This window comes from Dipodomys ordii, unplaced genomic scaffold, assembly GCF_000151885.1.
Source record: "Dipodomys ordii isolate 6190 unplaced genomic scaffold, Dord_2.0 Scaffold76, whole genome shotgun sequence".
Classification (NCBI taxonomy): Eukaryota; Metazoa; Chordata; class Mammalia; order Rodentia; family Heteromyidae; genus Dipodomys; species Dipodomys ordii.
In genome coordinates, this window is record NW_012267292.1 from 1,748,252 (window position 1) to 1,763,029 (window position 14,778).

General features: G+C 40.0%; 1 protein-coding gene across 6 annotated transcripts in view; it reads left to right on the forward strand.

Moving 5' to 3' along the window:
* The window catches only part of Cobl (cordon-bleu WH2 repeat protein), a 188,617-nt gene that overhangs the window by 94,181 nt on the left and 79,658 nt on the right, over positions 1–14,778 (forward strand). The window lies entirely within an intron of this gene.

Genomic DNA, 14,778 nt, shown 5'->3' on the forward strand with positions numbered 1-14,778 from the left:
TCTGTAGATAATTATCTCAAAAGCTTATGTTTTGGTTTTTCTGTCTCAAAATATGTTCAGATACCATTCATTTACTTTGCATTCTCTAGGATCATAGCTGTGATTTTTATCAAAGGAAATTTAGACACAAGCTGTGTATCATTTTGCCTTACTCTGGCATGATTAGATAGTACAAGCGGTATGTGAAGCCTTTTCCTGGGATTATTCACAGTGTGCCTTTTTAATATGCCTGATTTAGATTCTAAGCATCCTTTTTTCCCCCTAACTCAGAGGACATATCAACAGCATTAGCTGTTTTCTATGTGTAATTGATATGTAACCCTTGGGAAATCATCTTGTTTTTGGTTGTGATACATGTTTTATTTAGTGGTGAAAAGTATGAATTCCAGGGTCCATATTATGTAAGATTTTTTTCCTGTGAGAAATGCATTTTCTTTACAAAATTTTTGTGTGTGCTAGTACTGGGCCTGGGCACTGTCCCTTATTTAGCTTTTTCGCTTCGCGCTAGCACACTACCACTTGAGCCATAGCTCTGCCTCTGGCTTTTTGGTAGCTAATTGGAGATAAGACTCACAGATTTTCCTGCCTGGCCTGGCTTTGAACCTTGATCCTCAGATATGAACCTACTGAGTAGCCAGGATTACAGGCATGAGCCATTGATTTTCAGCTAGAAATACGTCATCTTCATGTGCTACAGTAGAGACCCTAGACTGAACCAGCGTTTAAAATTTTCTTCCAGCAAAAGATGATGTACTTTTCTGTCTTTAATGTGATTATCCATAGTGCATAAAGCCAGGATGAGTGAGAAATTGTACAAAAAGTAGAGAATTGGGAATTCCAAGTGAAAAGTAAATAGTATTTTCTATCCAGTAGAATGAATAGCTTCCTCTTACTAAAATCTAGTTTCTTTGGCCCAGATGGTAGGGAAATAGCCCTGTAGGATCCATCCCTTTTTTAAGCATATGAGTGGCATGTGGAATAGATTTATACATTTTCTATGAACATGCTTTTTACAAAGATATTTTGTTGTTTACTAAGAAAAGAACACAAAAATATTATGTCGTTGTTGGGAAAAACGTCAGTTCCTGTTTTGTGAACTTCCTTTCATATTAAGATAGGAAGTTTATTTCAGAATCTCATTTGCGTACAGCCAACCCTAACACCAATGTCTTGAATAAGTATGAAAACCTTATTTCCAAAGATATGACCAATGTATGCAAAAATGAGAGTGCTTAGTTTTCTATGTGTGTGTGTGTATGTGTATGTGTGTGTGTGTGTATGTGTATGTGTGCTGGTACTGGGGCTTGAACTCACAGCCTTGTGCTCATGCTTGGCTTTCTTGTTCAAAGCTAATACTCTACCACTTAAGCCACACCTCCACCTCTACCTCAGTTTTGGCAGATTTGTCGGTCTAGACAGATGTATGCTAATTCCCATTTTTTTAACTTTTTGTACATTTTCCCTCTCATACCAGCTTTAAGCACTATGAGTAATCATATTAAAGGCAGAAAAGTACATCATCTTTCAATGGAAAAAAATACTGGTTCAGTTCAGAGTCCATGGGCTAACACATTAAGAAAATGTATATGTATGTGTCCCATTTGTAAAATGTTTTCACATAAATTTCTTGATATAACTGAGCAAATTTGCTAATTATAATGTTTGTTCTTTCATTGAACTGAGAACATTTGAGCTGAGCTACATGTTTTAAACCCATGCCTGGGGTCAGTACCTGGTGTTTTCACTGCGCCCAGGGCCAGAGCCCACCCCTCCCTACTTGCAGAAGCAGTCCAGATAGAATAAATCAGGGATTGGGGAATGGAATGCTTTCCTAAGAATAAAAACCCCAAGAAGGACAAGAGGGTCTTCATCAAGGTGGGTCTCTTGTATATCTAGAAATTAAATTCTCCCTAAAGCAGGAATCGACTTTATATAGCACACACTAACTTGGTGCCCTGATTTCGTCCTCAAATGTAACTTTCTCTGGCTCCTTGAGTAACACTGCTTTATGTTCTGAACTGCCATGGCAGGCTCTTTCCTTTTTATTTTGGAGTAGAATGTCAAGAACAGCATGAGAATTTTATGTTTGTAACACATTGTCCCCCAGAGGGTGGAGGGTCAGATCAGGCCCTTCCCATCCTCATGGGCTCCCTGGATCCGGCATCACCCCAGTGTTCACCCTGCCAGCCTTCAGGCGGAGGGGAGGGTTTCCTTACTGCCTCTTGCCTGGCAGACCTTTTGCCTTCTTCTCTGTGTTTATGTTATTCTGGGCTCCTATTATGTTTCTGACTTTGGAAAATTCATAAGTCTGACTCAAGCAAAAGACAGGCCAAGCCTTCTCTCCCTGCAGCAATGTCCCTAGCCCACCCCCTGGTTCTTGTATCCAGAGCAAGATCCAGAAAGCAGCCCCATGGCCAAACTAACTCTCTTTTCCCTGTTGTGTCTTTCAGTTAGCAGAGGGCAAAGCTTCTTCATCTGTCCCCTGATGCTTAGGTTTCCTGCATGATAATAACAGAAGCATTTCCTAAGGCCCAAGCTCTCTTCTGAATTTTAACTGTAGACACCAGCCTAATGACCTTAAGAACTTGAGCATGAGACCTTTCAACAGTCCCATCCCCATCCCCCAGGTTTGGCATACTGAATGATTTCAGGAAATGGTAACTTGCTAGGTGCTGATGGCTCATGATGGTAATCTTAGTTACTCAGGAGGCTGAGACCTGAGGGATCACAATTTGAAGTCAGCCTGAGCAGAACAGTCTCTTAAGAACGTATATCCAAAATAGCCAGCAAAATTCTGGGCTGGAGGCATGACTCAAAATAATAGAACACCAGCCACAAGCAAGCAAACTGAGTGAGCAGAAGGCTATGAGTTCAAGGCCCATTACTGGAAGGAAAAAAAACTCTGAATATATTGTATGGTTGGGATTTTCTAGCTCAACACTTGAGCAGTAACTTACTCATATTGCTAGCTTGTCTCAGATTTCCCCTTAGCAGACATCTGTGGTAGATGAATTTGCACTGGGACCACCAGTGACAATATTCACACAGATCTGTGGCTCATGTGCTGGTCCAGGGCTTGAGCACTCAGCCCTTAATTGCCATTCACTTGGCTGACTCCATGAACTTGGACCATGACTTGTTCCTCGCTATGCTCATCCTCAAGCTCAGTGCTTGACACACAGTGATCCTCCATAAACATTTTATGAACAGATGGATATGAGCTCAACATAAGACAACTAAGGAGATTCATCAGAGACTGATGCCATTCTCTGTAGTCCTGAAGAATGGGTGATCTTTTTTTTTGGAGACTGACTACTGGTGACATACAGGGAGAGGGTGGTTCTGTGTCAGGCTGTGACTTGCAGGTAGGCTTAGCTGATGGAGGGGAATAGACCAGGCTGGGTAGAGACAGCACAGTTTCATGAATAGGACACATGCTCAATGAGTGCCATTCAGTCTGAATGGATATTCTAGCTGCCTCAGGATCTAGTGGTCTCTATATGAGACATTCTTAATTCCCCTTGCTGTGGACTCTGGAAGAGAGTAGCCCCATCTCTAGGTCCTGCCAAGGATTTTCAATACTCTCCAGTCCAAGGCTGATTCTGGAGTTCCTTAAGTGCCTAGTGTAGGTATTTAGGTGCACAGGTAACTAGCCACAATGAAGCAGACAGCTTAGAAGTTTTGGTAGCATTGACTGTCAAGTGAAAGTGGTATAGGGGCTGTGGATAGGCCTAATAGATGTGTGTTGATGAGGAATTTTTCCAGTTCTCAGCCTTCCAAGTAGCTAGGAAGGGTATCAGATGTGGGCTACCAGTGCACAGCTCTCATTTCTTTATAAATGACTTCCTAATGGTTTTCCTTTTCAGTGGTCCATTCTGCTTTTCCTGGAAGTAAGTTCATAAGTAATACATCTGGCAGAACAATATAAAATCCAGCTGGGCACTGGTGGCCTATACATGTATCCTAGTTACCCCAGGAGGCTGAGACCCAAAAGATAAAGGTTTGAAGCCAGCCTGAGCAAAAAACTTGACAAGACTCCATCTCCAATTAACCAGCAAAAATGCTGCACTGGAAGCATAACTCAATGAGAGAGCATCAGCCATAAGCAGTAAAGCCAAGCAAGAGTGTGAAGTCCTAAGTTTAAGCCCCCAGTGCTGGCATAAAAGAAAAAAGGATAAAAGCTGTTTACCTCCACTCACAACTTTTTGACAAAAAGTAAATAAATAAAAAGCTAAGCGTGCGAGATGAGAAACAAAAGATCTTAGGCTGTTCTGCAGCCCACTGTTCTCTTTACAGTACTGTTAAATAAATGATGCCAACTTACCTGGCTGGTAGTTCCAAGGATATATAAAGAAGTCTAAATTCCATTCTAAGCTCTTATCAGAAGGCATGAAGTACCATTGCCATTATTTTATGAATAGCCAAAAGTATTGTAAATCTCCCAATTCAACTGGAATGTGGTTTTCAGCTTACATATGGTTGTCTATTTCTGAGATGCTTCTTTTATGTACTGGCTCTACCTAATTTCCAAAAAGTCTGTATCTTCTCACATAGTATGTTATAAGACTTGCCAAGTCTTGGCAGAAATGAAGAATAAAACAAGTAGGATTCTTTTGGGACTAGCCAAACTGCTTTTGATTTCACATTTTTTCAAGCTTTTATTAGATGTTCATTTTTATTTTTCATTTTTGTAAATTTTTTATTGTAAAGGTGATATACAGAGGAATTACAATTACATAAGTCAGGTGTTGAATACATTTCTTTTTGAACAGTATCACTCCCTCCCTCATTTTCTTTTATTTTCTGGCTTTTCCCTTTTTGTAACTGTTTTTTATTTCTATACCTTTTGTCTTGATTCCACATTTTTACAAAGAACAAAATGTATTATTTAAACTTTATTATTTAAACTAGATACAAGTATACCTGCCAGCTAAATATATTTATTGCGTATATGTGTGTACATAAATACTATACATAATTCAATATATACTCATACACTCCTATACTATAGTATACTATATGTACGTGTATATTTATGTATATATGTACATTTATACTATATATAATTCAATATGTACTATATTATATTATATATACTATAACTTTATTATAGTATACTATAGTGTAGATAGAATATATAGTTTATACTAATATATACTATATAGATATATATGCTATATAGTTAACTATAGTATATATAACTATAGATAATGTATACTATGTTGTTAGTAGTCCACTGTGTGTGTGTATATATATATATATATATATATATAGCATAGTTATAGTATACATAGTACAATTAATGTAGTACATATTATATGTACTATGTACACTCATATATACTGTAGTATACTATACCATATTCTAATTTTACTCATCTATAAGTATACTATATATACTATATACTAAATATACTATAACTATACTGTATATATAATTGTATATAATAGGTAACAAGTTAACACAAAACTATGCAACAAACAGCTCAGTCAAGGTTCTGTTTAGATTCTAAAATGTAAAAACATAAAAACAACATTTATGGCAATGCAGAATATTGGGAGGGCTAAGGAAGGTACCTCCGGTATTGAGGGGGGCTTCTTTCTGCCCTAGAAATAGTAAAGGTAATGGGGAAGGGTTTATGTTCAGAGACTTGGAGGAAGAGGGGCTCACTTCCAAAGCAAACATTCCTGAGAACCCTTGGAGTCTGTGTCCCTCCCAGTTCATAGCCTGGGAAAACAGTCAGGCTTCAGGGGAAGTTCATGGGTGGACCCAGAGGCTGGAACTGAGTGTGCTGAAGGAAATGACAGCTATTTTAGTTGCTGAACATCTACCTTTTGTTTATGAATGGTTTCCTCTCTGACACTTGTGGTTAAAGAAGCAAGTGTTGGTTTGAAGGAGATTAGATTCTTATCTATTTTTAGCTGTCCTTAGAGTATAGTGTCTTAGAGAGGATACCTTTGATAAAAATCAAAATGAAAATGGAGCTCACCTCTTCCTTGGCAGAAAACATTTTTGTAGCATAGAGGCAAAGGGAAGTTGAGTTTTGTGTTACAGAGACACATTGTGGAAAGAGCCATAGTCAGTGTTCTTTGTCTTGTTCTTTCTCATTTTGTCCACTGTCCTTTTACCTATCAATCATGCCAATTCTCTGTATGTTTCTCATTATAAGAGGAAATGTGTGAGATTGTGATTTCATTATTTCTCTCACCTCTGTGTCTTGCTTCTATATTTATTTACTAATTCATTAAGTGGCTTAACAGACATTTATTGCCATATTCTAGAGGCTAATAATGACCCCATTTCTAAGTAATATCACATTCTGGGATACTGAGGGTGAACGATTCAAGGAGTGTCTTACTTCTTTATGTCTATGCATTTTCATGGTTTTATCCTGACCTGATAGGTCAACAATAGAAAATGTTGGTGTAAGAATATGAATAACTGAGTTTTTTAACTCCCATTTCCTTCATGGGGAGCAGGAAATGTTTCTCTCTCTTCTCCATTTCTACCTATTTTAATTGTGTTTTACTAAAATAAAGCCTGAAATGCTTTTCATGAGTGGATCTCAAGGACCTGTGTGATTTTGTGTAGAGGCTTAGAAGCTAAAGGAATACCTCATTTATCCACCTGTGACAGAGTCTGAGCCAAGAGTTGAATCTCACAAGATAACCAGTTACCTATCAGCTTCTGTGGCGACTTAATCCTTTCCACCATAGCAGATTTGCTCCTTCCCTTCCCTTGCAGACTCAAAAGTCAGAAATTAGGTTCCTTTTCTGATGCTGATGGCTCATGCTTGTAATCTTCACTACTCAAGAAACTGAGATCTGAGGATCTTGATTTAAAGCTAGCCCAGGCTGGAAAGTCCCTGAGACTATTATCTCCACTAACCTACCAGAAAAGCCCGAAGTAGAGCTGTGGCTCAATTAGTAGAGTGTTATCCTTGAGCAGAAGAAACTCGGACAGCACCCAGGCTCTGAGTTCAAGCCCCACAACTGGCACCACAAAAAGAAAAAGAAAACAAAAAAAATTAGTTCCACAGCGTGATTACTGCAAAGCTAATTTTTAGCTTATTTTATAGAGTATGTACCGGTTAATTCCAGAGTCTCTTGGTGACCAGTACTGATAAAATAAAAAGATCAAAAGATTCACTGCTGTCCTAACTCAAAGTTAAAAGAGTTACTTGATATCTTCTGATCCTAATCATCTTCTGGTCTTAATCATAGTAGGCTGTCAACTAAACTTCCTACCAACTCAATTTTCCATGTCACCTCCTAACTTAAACATAGAAATAAATTTTTGGTTCCTTTTTCCCAAAACAACCAGCAGTCTACTCTTAGCTATAGATAGTAGCTGCAGAAGGTACATCATCACCCTTCTACACCCCCATTTAAGCTTAAATAGCACCAAAGTTGTTTAGAGAGGGGGAAATGAAACAGGATAGATAGGCAAAGAAATAGAGAATATTATATTGCTTTTTAAAATAGTTCAGTAGTTAAAACCAGAAAGTAAACTGGAAAAGCAGATAGGCCCTCTTTCAGTATACCTCCCTTTTAATGTTACAAGATTAGGAGATACAGGACAATCTAACTGATTTTACCTTTTCTTAATTCTGTCTTCTCATTTGAAAATGGTTAAAAATATGGAAATTCTAAGGACAATGAAGAAAGGGGTGATACTGATCAAGATGCATGATACTCATAAACTGACATGTTTAATGGGAATTCTTATGTACAACTAGTTAAAGATAATAACAGTACTATAAAAAAATCTGAAGGTTCTTCATGAATGGGCAGAGACAGGAAGAAAGGAGATTTTACGTATATATATATATATATATATATATATATATATATATATATATGTATATATAGACACACACACACATACATACACACATATATGATAAAATGAAGTCCTGAATATTATTTGTGTTTTGGATGGGGCTTACCCATCTTACCCACCAAAAACTATCATCTAAAGATTAGGAATAGCCAGATGAAATAAATTTTGGTGTAACAAATTGTCAGTGAACCTAAGAAGGCTCCTGGATGTCTGAAACATTTTTAATGGGTTGATTTATTTGACATTGTAATGACTTTCATCTTTAGATCATTTTCCTTTCCTCTACACATACTTTCTTTTTTTCTTTGGAAGTTACTTCATAAATCTTGACAACATTCCTTTGCCCCCTTTCATAAACTCAAGTGGACTTATAAAAGACTCAGTTGTTTTATTTTTATTTTCTACTAAATACTGTCCTAGTTAGTATATTTACTTTCTTCTATATATTAAGGCTGCTAATTTAGAATTTAGCAAGAAATATGAAAGAATGTAGCATGTCTTTGCTGAGAGTGCTCCCATTAAGAGGTGACATCTTCTGTTGAAGACAGAGAGGATTTTTTCCTATCAAAGAAGGGAGCACAAACAAATGCAGCAGTAGTACTCACTCCACAGTAGACCCTGTGGAAAATAAACTATACAAAGTTGTGGGTGGGGTTGAGAGGGAAATACCAGGAGGGAAGGCGTGACATTGTCCAAAAAGAAATAAACTTTTTTTTCTGCTCCTGAGGCTTGCACTGTAGGCCTGGGCACTGTCCCCAAGCTCTTTTTTTTAAGTTTTTGCAGTCTACAACTTGAACCAAAGCACTATTTCCAGCTTTTTCTTTCTTTCTTTCTTTTTTTTTTATTGTGAAAATACCGTACAGAGGAGTTACAATTACATGGGCAAGATAACGAGTACATTTCTTGTCAAGCATTGTTGCCTCCTCTTTGTTTCTCCTTCCCATCCCTTCCCATACTCCTCCCACCTCCCCCCACCCGATCTCCCCCCCTCCACCAAAGTTGTAAAGTTCGTTTTTCTACATAACGACTTGTACATCTCCTTGTTGCAGTGGGTCCACCTGTATCCCTATTTAAACGATTCCAGCTTTTTCTGAATAGTTTATTGGAGATATGACTCACATGGACTTTCCTGCCCAGGCTCCTTTTGAACATGATCCTTTGATCTCAGCCTCCTGAGTAGCTAGGATTAATGGCATAAGCTACCAGTGCCCACCTAAGAAATATACTCTTTACCTGACTTATGTAGCTGTAATCCCTCTGTACATCACCCTTATAGTAAAAATTTTGAAGGGACTATTATGAGACAATAGGCAAGGAATCCAGGCATTGACTTGGTCTTCTGCATCCTGATATACCCCTTTCTCATATCTGGTGGGAATCACATGGTGGTCTTTGCTGACTGTCTGCAAGTTAACATGAACCTCTCAAAGATTCTCTTCAGCAAAAAAAAGATTAGACATGGACAACAAATAGTTTCAAATGAACCCTGTTATGAAAGTACATTTCTAAAAAGGTCCAGGGATATACCTTAAGGGTAAAGGTCCTGGGTTCAATCCTTAGCACCACAAAATTATAATAATAAATGTTTTATAAACAAAGAATTGTTACTGGGGAGGAATTAGATTAAAATTAAGTCTGATTTCTTAATGGGAACTTTATAAACACTCGAAATGTTCATAAAGCCTTCACTTTTCATTACATAGTTTGAATAGTTGACAGAATAATAGAGACTGATACAATGTATCTTATAAGGATCCTAATTTATTCACTTTCTCCAGTCTTAGTTTGCGCTTGACCCACCTTCTTGTGTTATTCTCTTAAGAATATTATTGGAATTGTTTAAATAGGGATACAGGTGGACCCATTGCAACAATGAGATGTACAAGGTGTTATGTCGAAAAATGAACTCTACAACTTTGGTGGGGGGGGGAGGATGGGAAGGGGAAACAAAGGAGGAGGCAACAATGCTTGATAAGAAATGTACTCATTACTCATGTAATTGTAACCCCTCTGTACAGTATTTTCACCAAAAAACATATTAATAAAAAAGAACATTGTTGGAATTCATACCAAAAGTTAACAAAACTTGTACTGAAGCACCCACGTCCCCCTTGCTCCTACCTAGGGGGTGTGGAGGGACTGTCCCCTGTATGGGCAGAAACCAGTGCTTGCCTCCTAAGTTATGTCATGCACAAAGCCTAGATGGGTGCCAGCGAGACCTTACCATTTCATAAGAAGGTAAGATGGCAACATCTCCCACAGCTCAAGGAAGATGGTGAGTTAATTTTTACTTGTAGGAGATTTTAAACTTTCATTTTGGTAGGTACACATGTACAGAGCATAATGCTTGTGGGGATTGACTAGGGAATGTGAGAAGCTGTTGTTAGGTGCTCTGTTAGGTCCAAAATAGATGTGAACCAGGGCAACAAAGGCTAATGAGAAACTTGTTCAGACAAACCTAAAGTTGTTCTAAAGGTATTTTAATGCTTGTTGCTCTACATGAGTGCACCACTCACTAGTGCAAGGTCTTCTCAGAATGGACTGCATGGCAGAAGGGGTTACTTGGAAGTCAGATGACACCAAAGGTGCAAAGGAATGTGGTCTTGCACATGACCTCGAAGGATAGGAAGGGGAAACAAAGGAGGAGGCTACAATGCTTGATAAGAAATGTACTCATTAGTGGCGCTGTAGCTCATGTGGTAGAGCGCTCGCCTTGAGCTGAAGAGCTGAGGGACAGCGCCCAGGCCCAGAGTTCAAGCCCCACGACCGAAAAAAAAAAAAAAAAAAGAAATGTACTCATTATCTTGCCCATGTAATTGTAACCCCTCTGTACAGTTTTTTCACAATAAAGAAGAAAAAGAAAAAGAAAGCATTTTTTCCAACCCTATACAGCTGAACTTTCTCTGTCAGAGTGCACTTAATGACTATGGACAGGACTCCCCACATGAAAATCGCTTACCTGGACCTGGTCCTGCTGGTCCCAGAGCCTGCTGAATGAATTGTTTCATTTTGATAAGGATCCCATTGAGTCTCCACATCTCTCTTGAGATCTTTCTAATGGTCTCTCTCCTTCCCCTTGATGATGTAGATAGAAGTTAATTGCTTAATCATTTCAGAGCAAACAGTTCAGGGCCATTTTCTCTTTTATCCTTTTGTTTCTTAATTTCTGCTTATTTTTTATTATATCTCTTCTTCTCCTTTATATATTAATCTACTTTTTTGTTCATCTGCAGATACAGCTGAAAGCCTTTGTTTTTTAAATTTCCTTTTCTAAAGGAACAATTAAACCTGAAGAATATATACAGGAACATGCTTCACCTTATCCTCCTGGGAAGCAGATGTGAAGAAAGTAATATGAATGAACCAGTGTCTCAGCAGGCTTCTCTGCCTGGTATTGTCATTCCTATTGCAGATGCTTGGCCTGTCCCATGCCCTGACTGGCCCTGCTAAGTGCTCAGACACACAGGTGGATATAGGTCCTCTTGGTGGTTCTGAGGTCCCCATCCAGAAATATATACACACCAGTTACCACTCAGCCAGGTGTGCAGATATCCTGGATGATGGAACAGGCAGTCATTATTTTTTGTGAGGTGTGAAAATGATCTGGGTCCTGAAGGATGCATGAGAGATGGGGAAACACAGGATGATGCAGCTATGAGGGTCTTTGTATACATAGAGGTTCGTGTGCATGAGGTCAGCACTGTTGGGACCACACTGAGAGGCGGGCACCCTGCTGTACTTGCTGTTTGGGTGGTTCCTTCTTGGACTTGTAAAGCAAAAGTGACAGCACATAAAGTCAGTCTCCTTCCCAGTGCCAGCAATCATAGCATATACCTTGTGACCCTACCTCACTGGCACTTCTGAGTGTCACCAATGTCACCCCAGCATTGGTGTTAATAAGCCACATGGTCCCTACCCTCTGGTTTGCTTGTGGGAAAACACCCAGTTCCTCAAAGCAGCCTTCCATGATTCTCTTACTGTTTGTCACCCATACCAACATTCCATCCCCAACACCATAAGGACATGTCACTACCACAGTTTATTTATTTACTTACATACTTTCGTGCTAGGACCTAGGTCTTGAACTCAAGGCCTGGGTGCCGTCCCTGAGCTTCATTGGCTCAAGGTTAGGACTCATCACTTGAGCTACATTGCCACTGACTGAGTAGTTTATTGGAGATAAGAACCTCACAGACTTTCCTACCTGGGCTGGCTTCAATCTGCAGTCCTCAGATCTCAGTTTCCTGAGTAGCTAGGATTACAGGCATGAGCTACCAGTGCCTGGCCACATTTTATTTTTAGTAAAAATGTGTCCCTAATGTCCAGTTGCTTATCTCTTACCTATCTCACTGAGATGTGAACTCCGTGGAGAGAAAGCATCTTTTGTCCTTCTGAGTCTGCTCCTTCATGGAGAATAGTGCCTGGCACATAAAATTTTTAATAAATACATGACGTACTGGTGGAAACCAAGTAGGGCAGAATAACCTGAGCAGGAGATACTCAGGGCCATTTGAGAGCAGGCATGTAATTCATGGCAATAATTGACCCAATTAGAAGTGAGCAACAGGGCAGAGCCAACAGCAAAGGTGAGGAGTCCAGTGTCTGAAGAATATCTGACCGGTGTGTAAATCTGGATGCATCATTAGGCTATGGATAAAAGTTGTGTTTTTTTAGGACAGTGGACAGGTGAGCCTCTGTCTGTACACAGATAATAAGAGGTGAAGAGTGAAGTGTAAAGGAGAGAAGAAGCAATGGTTGTGGCATTGTACTGGGAAGAACAGGCTCAAGAAAGCAGGAACACCCCAGATGACACATAAAGAGCCCTTGGGTGAGAACCTGGGGAGAATAGTGATGTTGCACAGGCAGCTGTCCGAGGATGGAGAAGGGAAGTCAAATGGCAGTGAGGCTGGATGACAGAGGCCAGGGAAGTTCAAGGGGAAGCTGTGCTCAGTAAACTTTATGCTCAGTAAACTTCATGGGGACAGGGAGGGATTTTCTGCATGGGAACATGATCTTTACCTTTGTCTGGTATCTCCATGGGAGGAGAGGTTGTCTACTGGTGAAAAGGATCAGGAACTCTGCACAGGAGTTCCTGGAGAGCTTCCCAAGACCAGTTCCAAGCCTCCCAAGCCTGTGGAGAATAGGCTTTCCTTCAGAGAACAGGATCCGTATCTGGGAAACTGGCTCCTCCTCCTGGATCTGTGCTTTCTCTAGCCTATGGGACAAGATCATATAGCAGGAAAAGTGGAGTCACTGAGGATCCTGGAGGAATTTTAAATTTTCAACTTAGAGAGGGAAAAAAAACATGCAGAAGGAATCAAAATAAGGAATAATGATTTCTGAGCGTCCGCTGTAGAAAATCATTGGCCAGCAGCCACTAAAAGCTAACTACACACATCCCAGGACCAAACACCTCCCATGTATCGTATTCCCCTCCTAGTGAGGGTGTGTACCCCCCACTGATTCTATGAACCTTGCACACTTCATCTCCAAACCTGAATAGGTGTGTTCACAGCAGCATTGTTCATGGTAGCGGTCATCTTGCGCCTACCACATGTCCTTCCACAATGAGTGAGAATAGGAGTGATTTATTCGTGTACTATGTTGCTGTGCAACAAAGGGAATGAACTGTTTGCAGCTTTATGCAGAAACATTAAGTCCAACCCCAGCTGGGCACCAGTGGCTCATGTCTTTAATCCTGGCGACTCAGGAGATCTGAGGATCATGGTTCAAAGGCAGCCTGGGTAGTCCCTGAGCTCTAACTCCAAGTAACCTCCCCATAAGAAAGTGGAGGTGTGGATAAGGCAGTATAGTACTAGCCTGGAACAATAAAGCCCAAGGACAGTGCCCAGGTCCTGAGTTCAAGCCCTGGGAATGGCATAAGTAAAACAAACAAGGCAGACCTACCAGAACTGACCATAGTGGTAAGGATAGGACACAAAGTCAGGATCACTGGAGGCTGCAGGCACAGGGCTGTAGGTGAGAGGATCTGGTATGCAGGTTCCAGGTAGGTAGAAAGGGTGGGCAGGTCAGATTAAAAAAAAATGGACATTTAGTCATTTTTATTAAGTTCCTATAAAATGTCAAACCCTGAGTAAGATAGGAGATCAAGATAAGGAAATGACAAGAGTCTATATTTATCCTGTTTAGAGTTTCCTGTTCTCCCCCCTCAAGTCAGGGTGTATACATAAGTCACACAGTGAGGGAGCACAGGGACCCCTGGAACTGTGCTTTCTAGAAGATGGGGAAGCCAGTGTTGGCTCTGCTACTGAGGGAAGCTTCCTTGCTTTCATTCACCAGGGGAGACCTGGATTGAAATCACCTCTGACCTTCCAAAAGAAATGCCTTAGATGTCTCCTGCTTAGGTGTCTCCTGCTATGTTTACATACTGTAGAAGGAGAGCTGTAGAGTATTCCCAAACTTTGACAGGACCCTTTTAAAAGATCTGATCACCACCGTTCTGATCATCACACTGGGGGGTTAGGATTTCAATACGAATTTAGTGGGACATATATTCATTCTATAGCAAGAAAGCACTGAATTAGCAGAATATGAAGAGAAGAGGACAGAAGTAAGAACAGCTAGATACTTTGTTTCTTGAGGAATATGCTAAATGAGGGTATTGAATTTTAAAATGTTTACCCTTCAATATTTTCAAGAACCAACTAGTTTTCCAATTTGCCCATGGGCAGATGTTTACCATGTAAAACAATGAGAACACTGGATTTGAGTCACTTACAGTATCATAGGAAGGAACATTTCCATTTGAACTGCAGTTATTTCTTCCTGACCTATTGGCCTCCAACAGGGAAGACAATATAAGGAAATGGCCTCAGAGCACTGGCTCAGAGTCAAACCACAATGAGATTTATTCCCACTGCTGCTCACATTAGCTCTTTGACCTTGGGTGAGGAACCTTCCATAAGCCTCCATTTC